The sequence below is a fragment of the Thermobia domestica genome, chromosome 7 (assembly GCF_964235325.1).
Source record: "Thermobia domestica chromosome 7, izTheDome1.hap1.1, whole genome shotgun sequence".
Taxonomy (NCBI): Eukaryota; Metazoa; Arthropoda; class Insecta; order Zygentoma; family Lepismatidae; genus Thermobia; species Thermobia domestica.
This window is the reverse complement of record NC_137460.1, coordinates 95,037,996-95,058,046: the sequence shown is the minus strand read 5'-3', so window position 1 is coordinate 95,058,046 and position 20,051 is coordinate 95,037,996. Positions and strand designations below refer to the sequence as shown.

At 33.1% G+C, this 20,051-nt stretch overlaps 1 protein-coding gene across 6 annotated transcripts in view; it reads left to right on the top strand.

The window, feature by feature from the left end:
* Nucleotides 1–20,051, top strand: part of LOC145690290 (protein turtle-like) — a 614,494-nt gene that overhangs the window by 297,479 nt on the left and 296,964 nt on the right. The window lies entirely within an intron of this gene.

Here is a 20,051-nt window from a genome sequence, read left to right as displayed (position 1 = left end):
CAAATTATCAGGTGCCATTCACAAATGAAAATTGCATGCGCCTTTTTAGGCGAAATGTGAATTCACATTGTGGTCTAATTCTCACAATGCATTGTTGTCTTATTTTATTTTTACTGTGTTTACAGGATATTTTAATGTTTTAGTATTTAATATCGTAAGTGAATGTAACGTAAGTAATTATATATATATATATATATATATATATATATATATATATATATATATATATATATATATATATATATATATAAACATGTCTTATGCCTCAAGTTGGTCGAATGACGCTCCATGAATGAAAATTTAAAATGATGTATGATTTCTATGTTAATTCTTTGTAACATTTTTTTGGACAAAGTTCACTGTTCCCATTAACCCTAGCAAGACCGAAGGGAGCTACAAAGTGCCACACTTTCGAAATTTGGATTTTAATCGTGAATATATGTGTGATCCTGTACTTAATATTTTGTGTTAACGAATCTATAAAATATCTGTTGCTACGGAACAAATCTTTCTCCACTGATTTCTTTGTGAATTGTGAATTAAATAGTTTTGTTTTAATTTTTGAGTAATCTTAAAATTTGCCACCGGTGTATAATGATTATTTATAAATGTTTACTTTACTCGGCCCCCATGTATGGTTCTTCTTTTCTTGCCCTGGCTGTAAATTTTTATAGCAATAAAATAATGTTATATCTGTGTGTATCATCAGCGTTCTGTGTAGAAAGAACTGACATAGAACCACCAAATTTTGAGTTGAGTTGATTTTGAATTTAACGTCCCTTTCAGCAGCGAAGCTATATATGAAACAATGGACTTACTGAATAATGTGGAATCCGAACCACATGAGCTCCTGCCGGGAATCGAATCCAGGTCTCTCAAATTTTGTACACAGATAGGTCTTATTCCAGATCTAAACGCGTATGAGGCTAATTTTTGGATTTTAGCCCCGGGAGGGGGTACGGAGGTTAACGTGTATGCGAAAATGTATGCACATCTAATAGTCTATTTAAAAAATACACCTCACCTGTATGCAACCCTCAGCACATATTGAATGTGCGGGCTCACATAATATCATAGGATAAATATTCGGGCTATGGACTTCCTCTCTTTTTATGCAGGTTCTGAATTAAGACCCGGCAACAGTGGTTGCTTACAGGTATTGTAGTTCATAATAAATGGGGCATTACTTCATTAACAGCAATTGTTTTTTTCGTTTAATTAGGGTGTTTAAGAAGTTCGAAATTTTTGTATGTATATATTGCAATTATATCCGGTTCATTTAGTACTTTTATTTTCATGATATCTGGTCACCACTGTGTTCTTTTTTTCTTTCTGAGTTTAATATCCCAGTTCATGTACCAAGGCTGAGGGAGACGATTGTAGCAATAACGTTGTAATGAAGAAAGTGGGATAAAACGGAAGACACCCGCAAAAAAACGCACCACTTGGCAAGAGCTGGGATTTTATTTATTCTAATGCATACATTTTTTCGTAATTTTCGAGTAATTTGTGGTAAACATCCCTTTAACTTTGTTTTATAGTATGTCTGGATTTGATTTTATTAATTGTCCATGTCTCCAGTACATATGTCAATACAGAATACATTAATTAAAGATCTTACGCTTTGGGCATATCAGGATTTTACTTTATCATTTATTTTTTAATAAATATGAATATGTGTTTATTTGTATGAACTCTCCTTTGACTCAATTGGAAGCTCCATAAAATCGAGTAACGAGTAAATAGTGATGACTAGGGTACGATCTTGTTCTCTCTTACGCGTAGTGCTGAGTATACGCGGTGCATGGTAACCTTTAAGAAAAAAAACTCGAGCATAGTTTCAATATGCAAATCATATATGTGATGTGTATATTTTCTTGACTTTTCCTTCTAGAAAACGTGTTACTGATATGTACCTTAAAAGTGTGTGTCAAAGTTAAACCAAAAAAGGTCTCTTTCTTTCTCTGATGTTTACGGCAGATTTTATTTCGGACAGAAACCAAGTACCAATCCTTCTTTCCATTACAGCCTCTCTTGTGGTTTTTCCTTCTTTATTTTATTTAGGAGGGGAGCATAAAGAGACAGCACGGGGGAATGTTCTTGTTCAAGACATTTTCTACTTCTGTTAAAAGAAAAAAAAAAAGAAATGAAGAAGTTCCTTGAGTTTCTACCTCTCTTGTGTCGTTCTCTGATGTCTCTTGTGTGTAACTGTGTGTGTATGTGTGTGTGTGTGTGGTAGAGTTGTAGGGTCATCTTTTCGAACCTTTTCCCTCCCCTTGTATGACCCAAGAGACCGTATTTTCCTCGAGTTTTCCTTGCTTTGTGGATGGTAGTGGTTGAGTAGTTCGAGAGTATACGAAGAGTGAGGGATGAAACGAGATTCTTCTACCCTCCTGTACAAAGCTTTTCTTTTATCTTGGTGGGTTTTTCCTTTTCCTCATTCCACCCCCCATTCCTTTTACACATATCCACAAGACGAGATGAATGAGGAAAGAGGAAAAGATTTTTTTCATTTTTTTTCACTCTCAAGAAAAGTCAAGATCTTCTGCTTTCCGTTCTTATGCGTTGCGTTCGTTTTCTCTTCACCGCATCCACCTCACTCATTCTACCTGGCTCCACGGAGAAGAGCCCTACTAAAAAGGATTGACTTCCCACCAATATTCTCCCTACTTTATATTTCTTTTTCTTTTCTTTTTCTTTTTTGGTTTACAGAATATACAGCTACTGTGAATGAGTGTGTGATACGATATATGTGGGTTTTCCCTGTTTTTCGTTCCCATTCCTTTGTGTGTGTGTGTACTTCCCTTTATATATATATTTTTAGTGGGATATAAAAGAGGTGGTGTTATGTACGTAGGCTTTATATTCGTTTCGTTGTTGTTTTTGTGTTTATTTGTGTGACCTCTCCTTGGACTCAATTGAAAGCTCTATAAAAACCAAGTAACGAGTAACAGTGATGACTAGGGTACGATTTTCTTGTCTCTTTGTAATCAAACTCTATGGTACTGCCCATATACAATGGTTGAATATCTTGTACTGTCTTCTTACGCGTACTACTGAGTATACGCAATAGTTGGGGACTATTATTCTTTTAAGGAGAAAAATGCTACCAATTTGTTGCAGAGATACTAGATATTGTAGTGCTCCATATAATATAGTGATTTCGTCTGAGAGCAAAATAAAACCAGTGACGAAAAGGAAAAAAGAACATAAGCAGTGGCGTATTTATAACCTCTTTGGTGAAAGGGGAAAAAGGAACATAAAATTTTATTAAAGCATTCTTGTTATCAAAGTATATTGTTCTTTATAATTATGATTTCAGAGATGCCTTTCCCACTTTGATCAACTGATCCATGTCAATCTCTCTCTCTCTCATTTTTTTCATGTTTTCGGCAGCCTATAACTCCGAAAGGAAGTATTTGTGCACCCAAATTGGTCTATACTTTCCGTCTTATCTTGGTGTCAGGGATCACCTCCCAAAAGTTCCCCGTATTGTTCTGAAAAACATCCTATATATACTGTATATATCGGGTGTTCATATTCTTATCCAAGACAATTCTAACGCCATTCTTTCAGTTGTTGTTCCCCGTGTATATGAGCTTGTATCTATTTCCTTTGATTTTTAACACTTTCGTTTAGCCTCCTGGATGCATGCTGTGCTTACTCTTTTTCTTACCAGGGGTTCCGATAACTCGTAGCTCCTACCTGTCAAGGTTTCGTGGTTCCGTATTCTGATCTTCTGCTGTTTTTAGACTCACCTTTGTGATCTTCTTTATCCCTTTCCGTCCATTGTTAAGGGGGTAGCCCTTGTTTGTATGGATTGAGAAGTTCTGAAAAACTAGATAAAGTCGTATAATTACTCAAGTTGATCAATTTTTAGAACTTCGTATAACACAATTACAATCTGATAAAAACGAAAAATAACCATATTAAACCACTATGTCTCCTATGTGGAGTCACATGATCATATGGCTTCAGCTTAAAGACAAATCTATGCAGTTGTTTTATATCCCCTGTAATCGAGTAGAAAGTTCTGAAGTTTTATCTTAGTACACAATACTACAATAGTAAAGATGAGGTAATAATACTGATTGGACTAGTGCAATTTTGATATCTTAAGGAAGCTGTTTTTGAACTCTATGCAACGCATATGTCTGAATTCTTTCTGCCTATTTTTCTTAAATGATTTGATTGCAAACCGTCTCACAGAATGGAATTACAGTACCCTCTAAAAATTAAATATGTAATAACGCATTGTCATTTTTATTCAGTATTGATCTTGAACGTATAATAATAGATTTAATCTAGCTTGGATTTATTTTCAAGCTATTCCTATTATTGCTGTACCATTGTAAGATGTTATTTAGATCGGCATTTAACATTCCAATTGATTCATGCGACTTAACCTGCGGAGATGCTTGATAGTATTGTAAATCATCAGCTTATAAGAGATAATTTATAACTTTTATTTCAATTGTGACGTCATTGATATATAGTGAGAAAAGCTGTCTCAAAACGTTTTCTTGTAGTACACCACTTATTATTATTATTATTATTATTATTATTATTATTATTATTATTATTATTATTATTATTATTATTATTATTATTATTATTACTACTAAGCAGTGTATTGAAGAGACAATACACTACCTTCTTCATTATCAGTAGAATTTCAGTCATTGAATTGGTGCTTTTGAAATCTCCATTTACGTAGTTGCATTTTAGTTTTCGTAACATCATGAACAATTGTGTGAAAGACTTTACCGAAGACTAATAACGCCACTTTCTGTTTATCTGTGATATCTCTTATACCATCTGTTACACTTACTAACCCTGTGGTTGTACTGTAATTCGAACAGTTGTTGATTTGGTTTTGGGTTTAGTGCCCCTTTTAGCAGCAAGGCTAAGTGAGACGTGCACCTACAACTTAACGTGTGTTCCGAACCACATCATTTCCCGCTGGGAATCGAACCAAGGTCTCACACGACAAAGGCGCGTACGCTAACCGTTTAATCAGAGGGAGCTCTATAGTTTGAATGAAATCCGGATTGAAGACTCTTCAGAATGTGATGAATCGTAAGAAATTATGATCTGAATTTTAAAAATGATCCCCAGTGTTTTAGTCAAAGCTGGGAATAGCATATTAATTGGTGGAAACACTTTGAGTGGTAAGACCCAAGGGTAAAAATGAGGGGGAACGCGGTGGGACGGCGTTACTCCACTTCCAAAAAATAGCTATGGCGTCCTCCCACTTCCTAAAAATTTACAATGGGCAGAGATAGGCATGGGGGATTTCAGACCACTTTTTTCCCGAGTAGGACCTGAAATTAAGTGTTGAATACAAAGAACTCAACACTTATGCTTCCAGTTTTGTGTTACTCGAGTTTTTAAATCAAGAAAGTGGAATGCTTTTCATATATATATATATATATATATATATATATATATATATATATATATATATATATATATATATATATATATATATATATACATATATATATTTCCATTATTCTCTACAAAACAAAATATTTTTCAGTAAATGACTTCTCTTTTATCTTTGTTTTCTCTTTTTTAATCAAAATGTTTTGAAATATTATTTTTTCTTTCTTTTTACAAGATTTTGTTTTTGTATAAAGCCAAACACTAATTCTTTTTCCATTTTTCTAATTACTTTAATATCATTGAAGCTTTTTATTTTCCATGTTTCGTAAATTCATTAATCAATAATATACTGTATATATTTTCAGAAAGAATGTCCTTTAATTTTTTTTTCAAGTTCAATCTGGTTCACAAATATATTGTTTTCCATCATTGTTGCTATTTTACTTTTTTCTCTTTATTTTTTTTATAAATCTCTACTTTCTAAGTACCATTACAATATATATATATATATATATATATATATATATATATATATATATATATATATATATATATATATATATATTCAGTTTTATCTAACATTTACTAAATATTAAGTTCGTTTCCTACATAATTTAGCACTCACTCCTCTTTTGCTTTCGGTTCCAAACATTACTTTCCCCCCCTTATTTCTAAAAGTTCGCTCAGGGAGTAATTTCGTCCTTTTACTTAAAAAAAGAAATAAAACATTTTTCCCCCAAGTACTCTTCTCCCTATCAATCACAATCTCCAGGAACACCTGAGAGTTTCTTGTAATTTCCCTAATGATGCCACAAAAAGGGGACGTCTCTACCTCTCAGAACTATCAACCATTTCTCAGGGAGTCTCCTTTCGGATTTTTTTCGATCTGTGTGTGTGTGTGTGTGTGTGAGTGTGTGTGTGTGTGTGTGTGTGTGTGTGTGTGTGTGTGTGAGTTTTAAGCATGTAAATCAGGAAACTAGAATTTACTCTTATTTTTCCGCTATTTAAGAGAATAGTGTATAGAAAAATGTCCTTTCATAATTCTCATGTGACACAACATGAAATAAAAACTAGTAGTGTCACATGTACAGGATGCGAAGAAGTGTTTAGTTTGTATGGAGTGATATTTTCTCGAAACCGGAAGTGATAGTAGATTTCCAGCATTTCCGGTTTTAGTAGAGATATTAGAGTGGATATGGAATATACGCTTGGAACGTTTTAACTGATTGCGGAAAATCGCTTCTTGCTATCTATTACAGTTTTTACTCTATAACAATCAATGTTAAAACCGGAAGGGGTTGATTTCTGCCATTTCTGGTTTGAATAAAGAGTTTAAGAGAAAAGATGGTAAGATGATACCTATTCAATTAAAAAAAAAAACTTTTCGCTATTTGTTATAATTTATTTACTTATTTATTTTTGTCTATGTAGATCAATATTAAAACTAGAAATTGTGGTGGATTTATGTCACTTCCCTATTTAGTATAGAGTTAAAAGTAGAGATTAAATATATTCTTGTGATGGTTAATCTATTGGAGGAAACCACTTCTTGCTAGTTATTAGCGTTTTTGCTCTATAATAACCAACGTTGAAACCGTAAAATGATATATTCCTACAACTTTCGGTTGGTTTTTGGGTAAATTCTCCATGAACGAACAACATGCAAAATGGAGTCTACGAAGAGAATCCTTGGGGTTTGGGAACAACAGAAGTTATTCGGGGCTAAATCTGGTGAGTAGGAGTGGGTCTGGTAGAAATTTAGTACCGTAGTCAGCCAAGAATGAGGTCACAACATTAGCACGATGTGGCGATGCATTGTCCATGAGGAGGAGGAAGTTGTCATTTGTCATTTGTGATAGTTTCTCATTCAAGTTTTGTAAGACTTTTCTGTGCAAAAGTGTACGAAAATACTCACTCGTAATCGTATGACCTTTTGCAATAGGGTGGGACTATATTAGTCCCTCGTAATTCCAGAAGATAGCGTACAACACTTTATCATTGGATGCCACCGGAAGAAATTTTTGGATGGTGGTAAATCTGTGTTTTTCCGCTGCATAGAGTGCCTCTTGTTTCTGTGTTGAATAATGAAGTCTAAAGTAATTGCTTCTCTTTCTTCTGAAGCATGTCAATTTTGCAACACTTAATCAAATCCTTGTTTTTTCTTATTATTAAGCATTGGTGGAACCTAGCGGAAAGAAACTTTCCTTAGACCCAGTTCATTTGTAACTATTCGTTTCTACTGTTCCCATTGTTACCCCCAATGCATCACAAATCTCCTGCATGGTGATACGTCTGTCTTCCATGATGAAATTTTTAATACGGGCAATGCTAGCGTCAGTTAATACTGCTTTTGAACGTCTAGATCTCATCTGTCATACTCGTTTGATCTGCTTTCAGCTCACGCACCCACTTCGTACCAGTGTTTTCTGCAAGAGTAGGCCTACTATCACCACACACATCTTCCAATTGGCGTTGAATATCGGCTGCACGACGTCCAGTTGCGGTGAGGAATTTCACAATTAGTCTTTGCTCTTCAACCGAAAATCCCGTCTCCGGGCAGTAGCATCAGAAATACGACTTATTTAGTCAGGCAATGTGGCTTAATTGCTGCCACCTAGTAAATAAAGCCTGCATTAGTTAGAGACGAAAGATGGAGGTTTCTGACTCCACCCACAGTTGTTTTCCTGAAATGACAAAAAAGTGTACTTTAGAAGAAAACAGCACAAACTTTTGATGTGCGTCTCGTATATGTAAAATAATAAACTGTTAATTAGCAGATTTGTATCTACTGTTTTTCGTCCTCTTTGAACGGGGACACACATAATCTTATAGCTGACACACATATTCCTGACAGTAAGCTACAGTTAGGTTGATTTTTAAATCAGTTAATTATTACGATTTATGCATAACACAGTATGTTACTTCTTTCTCTCTTTTTTTTTTTAAAGTGTGTACTTTATCTTCGGAAAATTGCCAAGGACAGAACTATCCTATATAATTTATCTATTATTTAGACACCAACTTCCTACAATCAGCCACACTATATTCTGAATCAGATTCCTTCTCGGTCTAGAATCCGGATAACTTCTAATTCTGCTTTCATATATATATATATATATATATATATATAATGATTTATTTTTAATACTCATTCTTTCAATAAAACATTTGAACTAATGATTGCCATAGTATGAAGCAGATATGGAGTAAATGTCTCGCAAGCGTTCAGGAAGAACGAATACACAGGACCAGATTGTTGTGCCTCAGATTGTAACATTAGATTATCCGAACTCTTAATAAAACTATAATGAATATCTACTTAACTAAAAAAAATACTTTTATCTGCATAAAATATGCATTCAGCAGCAACTTTTTTTTCAAAGAAAAATTTTGAATCAAGTAATAGCACTGATTTAGATAAGAATCTAAAGCATTAACAGCAACGAAACATGAATTCATTAATAGTTTTTTTTCTGTTTATAAAAGTATTGAATCCATTGATAACATTGCTCTATGTATAATATCTAAAACATTAATCGTAGCTAAAATATAAATTCTGTAAAAGATTGTTTTCCTTTTAATACATATAGCTTTAAATCTAGTGATAGAATTAATCTAGATAAAATCTGAAACATTGACAGTAAATGAAACACGAATTCAATAACAGTGTTGTCTAAAATTTGTTTAACGTTTTGGATCTAATGATAACATTGGTCTAGATAAAAGTCTGAAACATTAACAGTAACTGAAACATTAGTTCGTTAACAGTTATTTTTAAATTTTCGAATCTAGTGATAACATTGATCTAGATAAAATCTGAAACATTAACAGTAACTCAAACATCAGTTCGTTAACAGTTATTTTTAAATTTTCGAATCTAGTGATAACATTGGTCTAGATAAAATCTGAAACATTAACAGTAACTGAAACATCAGTTCGTTAACAGTTATTTTTAAATTTTCGAATCTAGTGATAACATTGGTCTAGATAAAATCTGAAACATTAACAGTAACTGAAACATCAGTTCGTTAACAGTTATTTTTAAATTTTCCAATCTAGTGATAACATTGGTCTAGATAAAATCTGAAACATTAACAGTAACTGAAACATCAGTTCGTTAACAGTTATTTTTAAATTTTCGAATCTAGTGATAACATTGGTCTAGATAAAATCTGAAACATTAACATTAACTGAAACATCAGTTCGTTAACAGTTATTTTTAAATTTTCGAATCTAGTGATAACATTGGTCTAGATAAAATCTGAAACATTAACAGTAACAGAAACACTAGTTCGTTAACAGTTATTTTTAAATTTTCGAATCTAGTGATAACATTGGTCTAGATAAAATCTGAAACATTAACAGTAACTGAAACATCAGTTCGTTAACAGTTATTTTTAAATTTTCGAATCTAGTGATAACATTGGTCTAGATAAAAATCTGAAACATTAACAGTAACTGAAACATTAGTTCGTTAACAGTTATTTTTAAATTTTCGAACCTAGTGATAACATTGGCCTACATAAAATCTGAAACATTAACAGTAACTGAAACATCAGTTCGTTAACAGTTATTTTTAAATTTTCGAATCTAGTGATAACATTGGTCTAGATAAAAATCTGAAACATTAACAGTAACTGAAACATTAGTTTGTTAACAGTTATTTTTAAGTTTTCGAATCTAGTGATAACATTGGTCTAGATAAAATCTGAAACATTAACAGTAACTGAAACATCAGTTCGTTAACAGTTATTTTTAAATTTTCGAATCTAGTGATAACATTGGTCTAGATAAAAATCTGAAACATTAACAGTAACTGAAACACTAGTTCGTTAACAGTTATTTTTAAATTTTCGAATCTAGTGATAACATTGGTCTAGATAAAATCTGAAACATTATCAGTAACTGAAACATTAGTTCGTTAACAGTTATTTTTAAATTTTCGAATCTAGTGATAACATTGGTCTAGATAAAAATCTGAAACATTAATAGTAACTGAAACATTAGTTCGTTAACAGTTATTTTTAAATTTTCGAATCTAGTGATAACATTGGTCTAGATAAAAATCTGAAACATTAACAGTAACTGAAACACTAGTTCGTTAACAGTTATTTTTAAATTTTCGAATCTAGTGATAACATTGGTCTAGATAAAATCTGAAACATTAACAGTAACTGAAACATCAGTTCGTTAACAGTTATTTTTAAATTTTCGAATCTAGTGATAACATTGGTCTAGATAAAAATCTGAAACATTAACAGTAACTGAAACATCAGTTCGTTAACAGTTATTTTTAAATTTTTGAATCTAGTTATCACTATTGGTCTAGAGAAAATCTGAAACATTAACAGTAACTGAAATATCAGTTCGTTAACAGTTATTTTTAAATTTTCGAATCTAGCGTAACGTTGATCAAAATAACATGAATAATGTTTTCTCTATAATACTATCTGAATGATATGCATAGGTACACTCATTAACAAAACATTTCGATAGTTTGTTATTTTGTATTTTATCGTTCCTTTTTAATCATTGATTCTAGCAATGACAGGTTACATCCATGTAAGCTAATGCTTTTATGAATATGTTGTATATGAATGTTTTTCCATCTAGTGCCTTATATAGGTATTCTGTTTCTATCTAATGCCATGTTACATCCGTGGAAACCCATTCTTTTATAGATGCTTCATATTTATGTGTTACTGTTCTGTATAGTGGAAGATTTATCCGTGCATGCTAGGGAAGACCTTTCTTCCGTGAATATTTCACATGTAAATATAATGTTTGATTTTGATTTTCAGTTTAGCGTCCCTTTGAGCAGCGAGGCTATATGAGACTAGACCTACTGATTAACGTGGAATGCGAACCACATAACAAATGTTATGTTTCGTCCAGTGGCAGGTTGTATTCGTGAAAGCTAGCAAAAGCTCTATTCTTTTGTGAATACTCACACTTAACTATAATGATTACGTTTCCATCTAATGGCGGGGGCAGCATTGGCTCACTGGTAGAGCGTTCACCTCTGATGCATAAGGTCCTTTGTTCTATCCCAGCTCGGGTCAAGTGAGCCATGTGGTGGACAAACACCGTGTCCGTGGATTTTCTAGGTGTTCTCCTGTTTCCTCCTACTTTCTTCAGTCCACCATTTCATTCATTTCTCATCATCACCGTCTCCTTTAGCCTAGCCGGCATAACAGTAAGACGTAAAACTTAAAGATTTTATTTTTCTGTTTAATAGAAGAGAACAGAACATCTGTAGAAATTAGTAAAAGCTTATTCTTTTATGAATATCTCATACTTATACATAAATATTGCATTTCCATCTAATGGCAGATTACAGCATCCGTACAAGATAGTAAAAATCTATTCTTTCATGAATACTTCATACTGACATATAAATGTTGTGTCCAACTAATGGCAATTTACATCCATGAAAGCTAGTAAAGGCCCATTCTTTTGTGAAAACTTCTATATAAATGTTATGTTTTCGTCAATAGAATTTGAGAGAAAGTTCTCAAACAAGAAAGGCCTCTTTCGAGAGACTGTTTCTAAGAGCTAAAATACCGATGGGAGAATGCGTCATGCGTCCACAGGGAAAGGAAGGAAAGAGAAGGGGGTAGAAAGCAAATCGGAAAATCCATTTCATCGACTTCGCTACTGATGTACGCTTTCCTGTTCTTCTGGGAAAGAATTTGGAAGAAAACTCAGATTCATTCAACATGTCTACAAATAACATTCCTTCCTTATTTTTTTCTCAATTCATGTTTCTAGTGCTCAAATAGACTCGCGCACATTCAACATAGGCAAAGATTTGCTTTTCCATTCCGTCATATACACACACACAAACAAATACAGAATATACCTTACAATATTACAGAGTTGTTTCAGAATATCGAAAAAAGAACCGAGATAAATATGGATAAATGTGGATTTTTTACGATTTACCATGGAAACATTAACTGTATTCTGAAGTGTAGATAAATTTAAAAATCTATCAAGGAAACATTGTGCTTGTTAAGATCATGTTTGAATTTCCACATTTTCGTAAATACATGAAAACGTAGAAGATATATTATTTATTTTTGTAAATTACATATTTATAAACAAGAATTTTAGGAATGATCAAAAAATTGTGGTCTTGGCCAATAATTACTTTTTGGATCAGGAGCCACAAAATTTTGGAACGGCCCCTAAATTGAGTTTTCGTATTTTCTACGGAATAAGCACATTATACTAAGATAAGTCATAGTTTGGATTTGGTTACGCTGTATGTAGTTCTCCACATGTGAGGCGTACAAGGAAACGTGATTGAAATATATTGGATCTTTTCATCCAATTAAAATTTCAGTGCTTAGAAAGTTGTAAAATTTGAAATCACCATTCTTTCTGAGAAAAGGGAAGAATAAGAGGAAAGCATTTATTTTTTGTTAAAAAAAAGAACTTCCGAAATACTAAAATCTAAAATAGGGATTATATCAAAAAGAAAATAAAATTTAAATGTAACTTTGAAATATTTGGAAAACATTAAAATTTACAATAGTTTTATTATTAGAAGAATTATAAGAGGATATTATAATTTTCAACACTAACTGGAGTCCTTTAAAAGTCCTAAAAATCCAGAGCTCTCAAGAACATAGAAAGATAATAGAATTTTACAGTGTTAAATTTTTAATTCTTGCTAACATTAAAATAATCAGTACCATCAAAAGCTTTAAAAAATAGTAAAAGTTTTACAATGTTATCTTAGTTCTTGCTAGATGCTAAAATATAAAATAACCAATGGTATCAAATAGATAAGATGATGATATAATTTTATATCGATAAATTTTAGTACTTGTAAAAACACTAAAATCTTAAATTACTCGTGTTTTATGAAGGAAAAGGAAATTAAATAATATAAATTTACAAAGTGCTAGAAGTAAATTGCAGAGGTTGATTCAGTTATTTTGAACCGAATTTAATGGGAACCTGTGTCGTGTATGTGCAACCTATCGCCGTGAGATTGTCTCGTGATAAGCAACGGTATCTCGTTAGCCACGCAGTAGAGCAGTATGGTCCAACGTAGTCAAATGGCGCCCAACCTAAGCTGATTCTTGGAGAGGTTCATTGTGCCCCTTTCCAATGCTGAGATCACAGTGTTGCGCGTCGTAGAAATGTGTAAAGTGCGTAATTTTCGTGTAGGTCACGGCACTGTGAATCATATTATATGCAAATATGCGGCTCAGAGTCCTGGGCTCACTTCACTGACGTGAGCAACTAGAAACCGACCACTAGTTAAGAGGAATATTGTTTGAGTTGTTATATTTTATTATAACTCTAAAATAACAAAGTTAATCCCAGAAATATATTTTTACATATGATGATAAAGTTAATCCCACAAATATATTTTACATATGATAACAAAGTTAATCCCATAAATATATTTTTACATATGATAACAAAGTTAAACCCATAAATATATTTTTACGTATGATAAAGTTAATCCCATAAATATATTTTACATATGATAACAAAGTTAATCCCATAAATATAATTTTACATATGATAACAAAGTTAATCCCACAAATATATTTTACATATGGTAACAAAGTTAATCCCACAAATATATTTTTACATATGATAACAAAGTTAATCCCACAAATATGTTTTTACATATGATAACAAAGTTAATCCCATAAATATGTTTTTACATATGATAACAAAGTTAATCCCATAAATATATTTTTACGTATGATAAAGTTAATCCCATAAATATATATTTACATATGATAACAAAGTTAATCCCATAAATATAATTTTACATATGATAACAAAGTTAATCCCACAAATATATTTTTACATATGATAACAAAGTTAAACCCATAAATATATTTTTACATATGATAACAAAGTTAATCCCATAAATATATTTTTACGTATGATAAAGTTAATCCCATAAATATATTTTTGCATACGGTAAAGTAAATATACTGTAAAACAGTCTGGAAAAAACAAAACTTGCGAAAATATGATGGAACGATTTCATTACTTGATAGATTATCAAGGGAGGTATAATGGGGGATGAGGGGCCTATGGCCATAAATTCCTTAGGACCGCAAAATGTCAAAATCCACCACTGAATGCAGAAGAGGGTCAAATAATAAACAGAAAGTTGAAAAACAATTTAAGAAGTTAAACAGATAGAACAAAGGAAACAGTTTAATTACATAAGAAACTCGGAGGACAGAACAATTAGAGTGACTTGGGAAATGTGAGGAAATGTACAATGAGGTGAAAATCTGGGTAAAATCAGAGGAAACAAGGGAGTGGTGATGACAGATCAAAAGAAGATTGTAAAGGCAGTCATTAATCCGAACGAGTCACTATGAAGATGGAAAGAATACAGATTGAAGGTTTGTGTAAGAGTAAGGATAGACCGCGTTGCGTAGATGTTGAAGAAGAAACTATGGCAGGCGAGAATGATAAAACTGTTGACTGTACTTCGTGATGACTTTGAGAAAGCTATGTCCGATGTGAGAAATTGAAACGCAACCAGGATAGATAATAAACAAATTGAATTCGTTATGCAGTGGGGGAGAAGAGCAAGAAAAAAATGTTCCGAATCTGTAATGAAATATATTAAACGGAGAGTGACCCTCAGAAGAATATTTTAAGACGACAATGTCGTTGATGGCCAAGAAACCAAACTCAGGACCAAGTTCAGGGACTATTTTAAACCCCTCTTGAACCAACAGTCAACTACCAGCCTTCGGGGACAAAAACACAAAGCAAGATACGGACAACTTTCCTCTGTTTTATAGAGGACTAGAAAATGAATGAAGACGAACAATTCAAACAAATATAAACAATTCTCAACAAGAAGCACAAAATTCATACTTAGAAGAAGGAACATCCTCTGACATATCTTCACGTATACAACGTCTTATAGGTTAAGACTGAAAAAAAGAAGTCAATCGTCAACCAACCAAATTATAAACTGAATCATAGCACGTCTCTAACGCTAAATATAAAGACTACCAAAGTTTAGTCAGAACATCCATGAAGTCAATCATAAAAATTTCAGTAGCTATATAAGAAGTTCCAGGTAGTAAGAGCGAACTCAACAATGGCATGTTTTGGGGGAAAATGCATTTCAAACTTTCTTTATAAGTGCTCAACTTTATAAGTGCTAACTCAACAAAATATTCCTCGATAAATTATTATTATTATGTTGTTGTTGTTGTTGTTGAAATTTCCTTTTATTATTATTTCTTTGAGGAAATAACAAGGAATGACCCGATATTGATTTTCCCTTATGTGGAACGTCTCATGAGCTCACTTAACTTTAAGCTTGGACGTAACTCGAAATGCAAAATGACTAATAACAGCTACGTATAAGAAGTCGCATCCTTACTTTACCTACCTAACATAAGAATCTCCCAACCGAAGCAACCTGAATATCTGTGCAAGCTAACGGCCCTTATTAGGATTACTTTCAACAATTTCAAGAAGAGTTGAGGAAGTCATTGGAAAAACTTACGAATTCCTGTTATTCTAAAAGAAGCAGTTACCGAAAAAAAAGCAGTTCACGACAAATAAAGAGGAAATACAATTGATACTCACTCCTGTAAACTAGGAGTAAGCATAACAGCATCCGCCATCTCTCAAGCTGTACCTGTTTGATGGTTCTCTTTTGATGAGGTTTTGGTGCTGGAATATGCACTTAAATAGATTTGCATTACATTTCCCTAAATACAATTCATAAAATAGCGAGTAGCTAGAAGTCATCCCCTCACTTTATCTGGGGAGTTAGTTTATGATCTCAAATTGAGTTGACTTCATGTAAATGAGTAAGAGTTGCGTTGAAGTTTGCGAACGTGAAATTGTGTGAAATTAATGCAAAATAAACATTTCGTCTTCAAATAAACATAAGGAGAACAGTGTTTCTTCCATGTTTTTGGGGGGGGCACTGCCACCCGGAGCTCTAAGAGTGCCCCCCCGAGGAAACCAAAGTAATATGTCGATAGTATAATAATAAATAGAATAGTACCAGCAGTGCCCCCCGGAACACTAAGTGTTCTTCCCGGAATATTTTTCTGAAAGAACGACTGAGGGAGAAGGAGCATGTGAAGCAGATTTGTGTCTTGAAACAGTTTCATGTCCTTTTTCAAAGACAGGATAATCACTATGACGTCTTCTTGAAGTTATTGGTAAAGGTTCAGAATGCTGACTGTTTTAACTGTTTGATGAAATGCATAACTGATTGTCCTTCCACTTTGCTGATTTCTTGGAAACATACAACGTTCTACTTGCTATTTGTTCTGCAGAAGTATTGTCCGTACATCGAATCGTAGATCGAACTTTTGGATCTCTTGCGTTGTAGAACATACGCCAAATTGAATATAACGTGAAAACATACAATTCCCGTAAAAGTTTACTTGCTGTTACCAGAAAAGATCATCTTATTGTAGTTTGGAGTCCTAATCTAATCTCACCAAATTTCTAACTTAATCTAACCTGTAACGTAAAGATATGTTCGATGAATATACCTGCAGAAGATTAGACTTGATTGGTTTTGGTTGTTTTTAGCGATAAAATATAGCCAATGTAATCTAGTTTTCCTCCATTTCCTCTTCCATTCTTAACTTCCATAAAATTTTTACTTGTCCTGTAACAGTTTTTCAAATGATTTTACTGGTGTATATCCGGTCAACATACATATATATCGCAAAATTGCCCAAATCAGCCGAGATCCACGATTGTGGGAAATGTAGAAATGTACTTATCCGTAATAATGTTCGTAGCATTTAATGTGAAAACCTTCAAAGAACATTGTTACATGCTATTTTTTTTAAAATGTAGAATCGTTATTATCTGTGGGGCAAATTTGTTAGTCCTATAAGTAAATTTACATAAAACTAACTTAGTTGTTTATCTGCCTAGTATTTTACCTAAATGGATCGGAATTTCAATATCCTATTTTAGTATAATAGCTAGCTATCTCACACAATTCGACCCATATCAGTAACTACAAAATAACAAGACTCCTAAAGTGAATGAACAATAGAAACTCCCTGTCACTTGCTGAATATATTTATTGTTGAGATAGGTTCAATGAATATGGCTGCAGATTATTATTGTATCTCAGTCCACATTGTCATATACATTCACTTGTAATACTATCATCTTTATATCTCAACATGTGAGGTACGTTATGTAATTGTTCACACGACCATGTTTGCATATATAGAAAAAGGTCATATTCTGTAACGGACTTGAGTTCACAACGCATGTGTTACACAGGCCGACATAGTGTGAATGGCATATTAAGATCTCAGAACACATGAATATACTAACTGACCACTGAGCCATTTTCCTCACTTAAAAGAAAAGAAAATAACATTCACGAATTATGTTTACGAGGAACGAACGTTTCCCCGACCTCAATTATTTAATATATATATATATTCATCTTCATGAACTGGAAAACAAACAATGTCAATGTCCAAAAGCAAATAGAGAAGTTCCAAACAAGAGTGTCAAGCTGGAGAAGGACATACATGCTTATCAAGCTGGATATAATCTAATTATCTTATTCAGTATTCACATACATCTGACTTCCAAAGAGATTATGATGACGAAAAAGATGATGAGAAATAGGATGAAAGCGACGGTGAGAATTAATTATACAATTTCAGTCCATGCCCAACAGAAATCGAATCCATGCTTCAATCAATGTGCCATGATACTAGTCCAACGAAAGCAAGGAGAACTCAAAGTGTGTTAGGTTTACAAAGAGGGTGCCAGCTTAGGAACTTATGCGAGAGAGAGAGAGAAAAAGAAGCTCTGATAATATGCACATATATAGTCACCTATATGTGTGATGTGTTGTATTAGATACTGCATATGAAAGCGCGAAAAAATATCGTATGCGGCGGCGGTGGGTAATAACAAGAGGCGGAGAAACGAAAGAAAGAAAAAAACGACAAAATATATAACATTTCACTTTTCTTGTTTTTTTAATGTTAAAAAACAACGAAACTACGCGCAAAAAGAAGAAATAGAAAGAAAATAAAGGGAAATAAAAGGATTTCTGTGCAATATTGATTGAATGTTTTTTTTTTTTTTCGTTAGACATACATAACAATCCCATAAGGCAATGGGCACCGAGAAGAGAAAAGTGTTCTGGTGTTGATACCGTTATATATATATATATATATATATATATATATATATATATATATATATATATATATATATAATATAAAGCGATCCAGCAAGGGGTGGAGGTGATGTAAGGAGGCAACATGGAGGGGGAGGATATCAGAAAGAGAAAATTTAGGGAGAAAGATACAAAGGCGAGGAATTCTAGATACGTTCGTTCAATTCCTGCTGCTTTTAATAGTAGTAGTAGTTATACTATTATTACTACTAGTACTTCTACTAACAACAACATTACTACTAGTATAGGAAATGGCTCTTCTTGTGCATCTATGTATGTGTGCATGTGTATGTGTGTGTGTGTATGTATGTGTTTGTGCGCTGCAACTGGATCAATAACACGGTGGTGGCATGCTATGTGACCTGAGTCACCAAAGAGAGAGTTAGAAAGAGGGAAGAGAGAGAGAGAGAGAGGGAGAAGAGAAATAGGGGCGGAGCGAGGCGGGAGGTACTCTGTACTGAACCACTAAGGATCACAATATTGTGTTTCTGTGATAGAAAAATAAACTTTATAGGATTACTGATTTTCTCTTTTCTCTCTTTCTCTCTCTCTCTCTCTGTCTTTTCTCTGTCTTGTTTTCTCGTTTTATTTTTTTCACGAATTTTTATAGCTTTGTTGCAGTCAGTAACAGGAATTATGATCTTTTTTCCCTCTTGAGTTTTTTCTCCTTAGCCTGTATCTAAGAGACAGAAATGGAGGCGCCGTTCGAATTCTTCGCTAACGTCATATCCGATATAAGTAGTTTTTCTTTTTCTAAATGGATTCTTAAGTCATTAGCACTTTTCATTTTTTTAAAACAATAAATATGTAAAGAAAAGAAACAGGTTGATCATTATTTTGCACAAAAGTAAATTTAGCCAAAATAAGAACTAACTCAGTGCTTAGTCATAGACTACTCAACTCTGGTGCAAAGGGTTTCGGCTACCACTCACGTGACATTACGTTAGAAGGAAAATATATTTTATGGATACTTAAATAAAGCATTAAGGGTGAACTCTAAAATGTTTTGTGTGTAAAAGTGTAATATGTAGGGCAGAAACAAGGGCACTATGGGCAAGTGACTAAAAAGGCCAGAAAACTGGATGCATTTGAAATGTGGATGTGAACAAGAATGGAGAAAATTGGCTAGGTCGAAACCAAGATAAATATGGAAGTGTTAGAAATAATATGGGAGAAAAACAGATTTGTTCAAACAGAGAAAGAAGTTGGGACATTGCCTGAGAAGGAACTGTATCAATAAGAAGTAGTAAAAAAAAAAAAAACGTGAAAAAATAGGGAGAGGCTGAAAGAGGCGGCAATACACAGGCAGTAATAAAACAGAAAATCCAAAAAAATCCGTCAAATCACCTAATTTTAAAACATGACCGTGCTTCAATGTATATACGTACCAATGAAATTATGCTAAATTAATTTTTTTCCGATTTTTTGGATGAGAAATGGCCCTGGGGCGGAATTTTTGAAA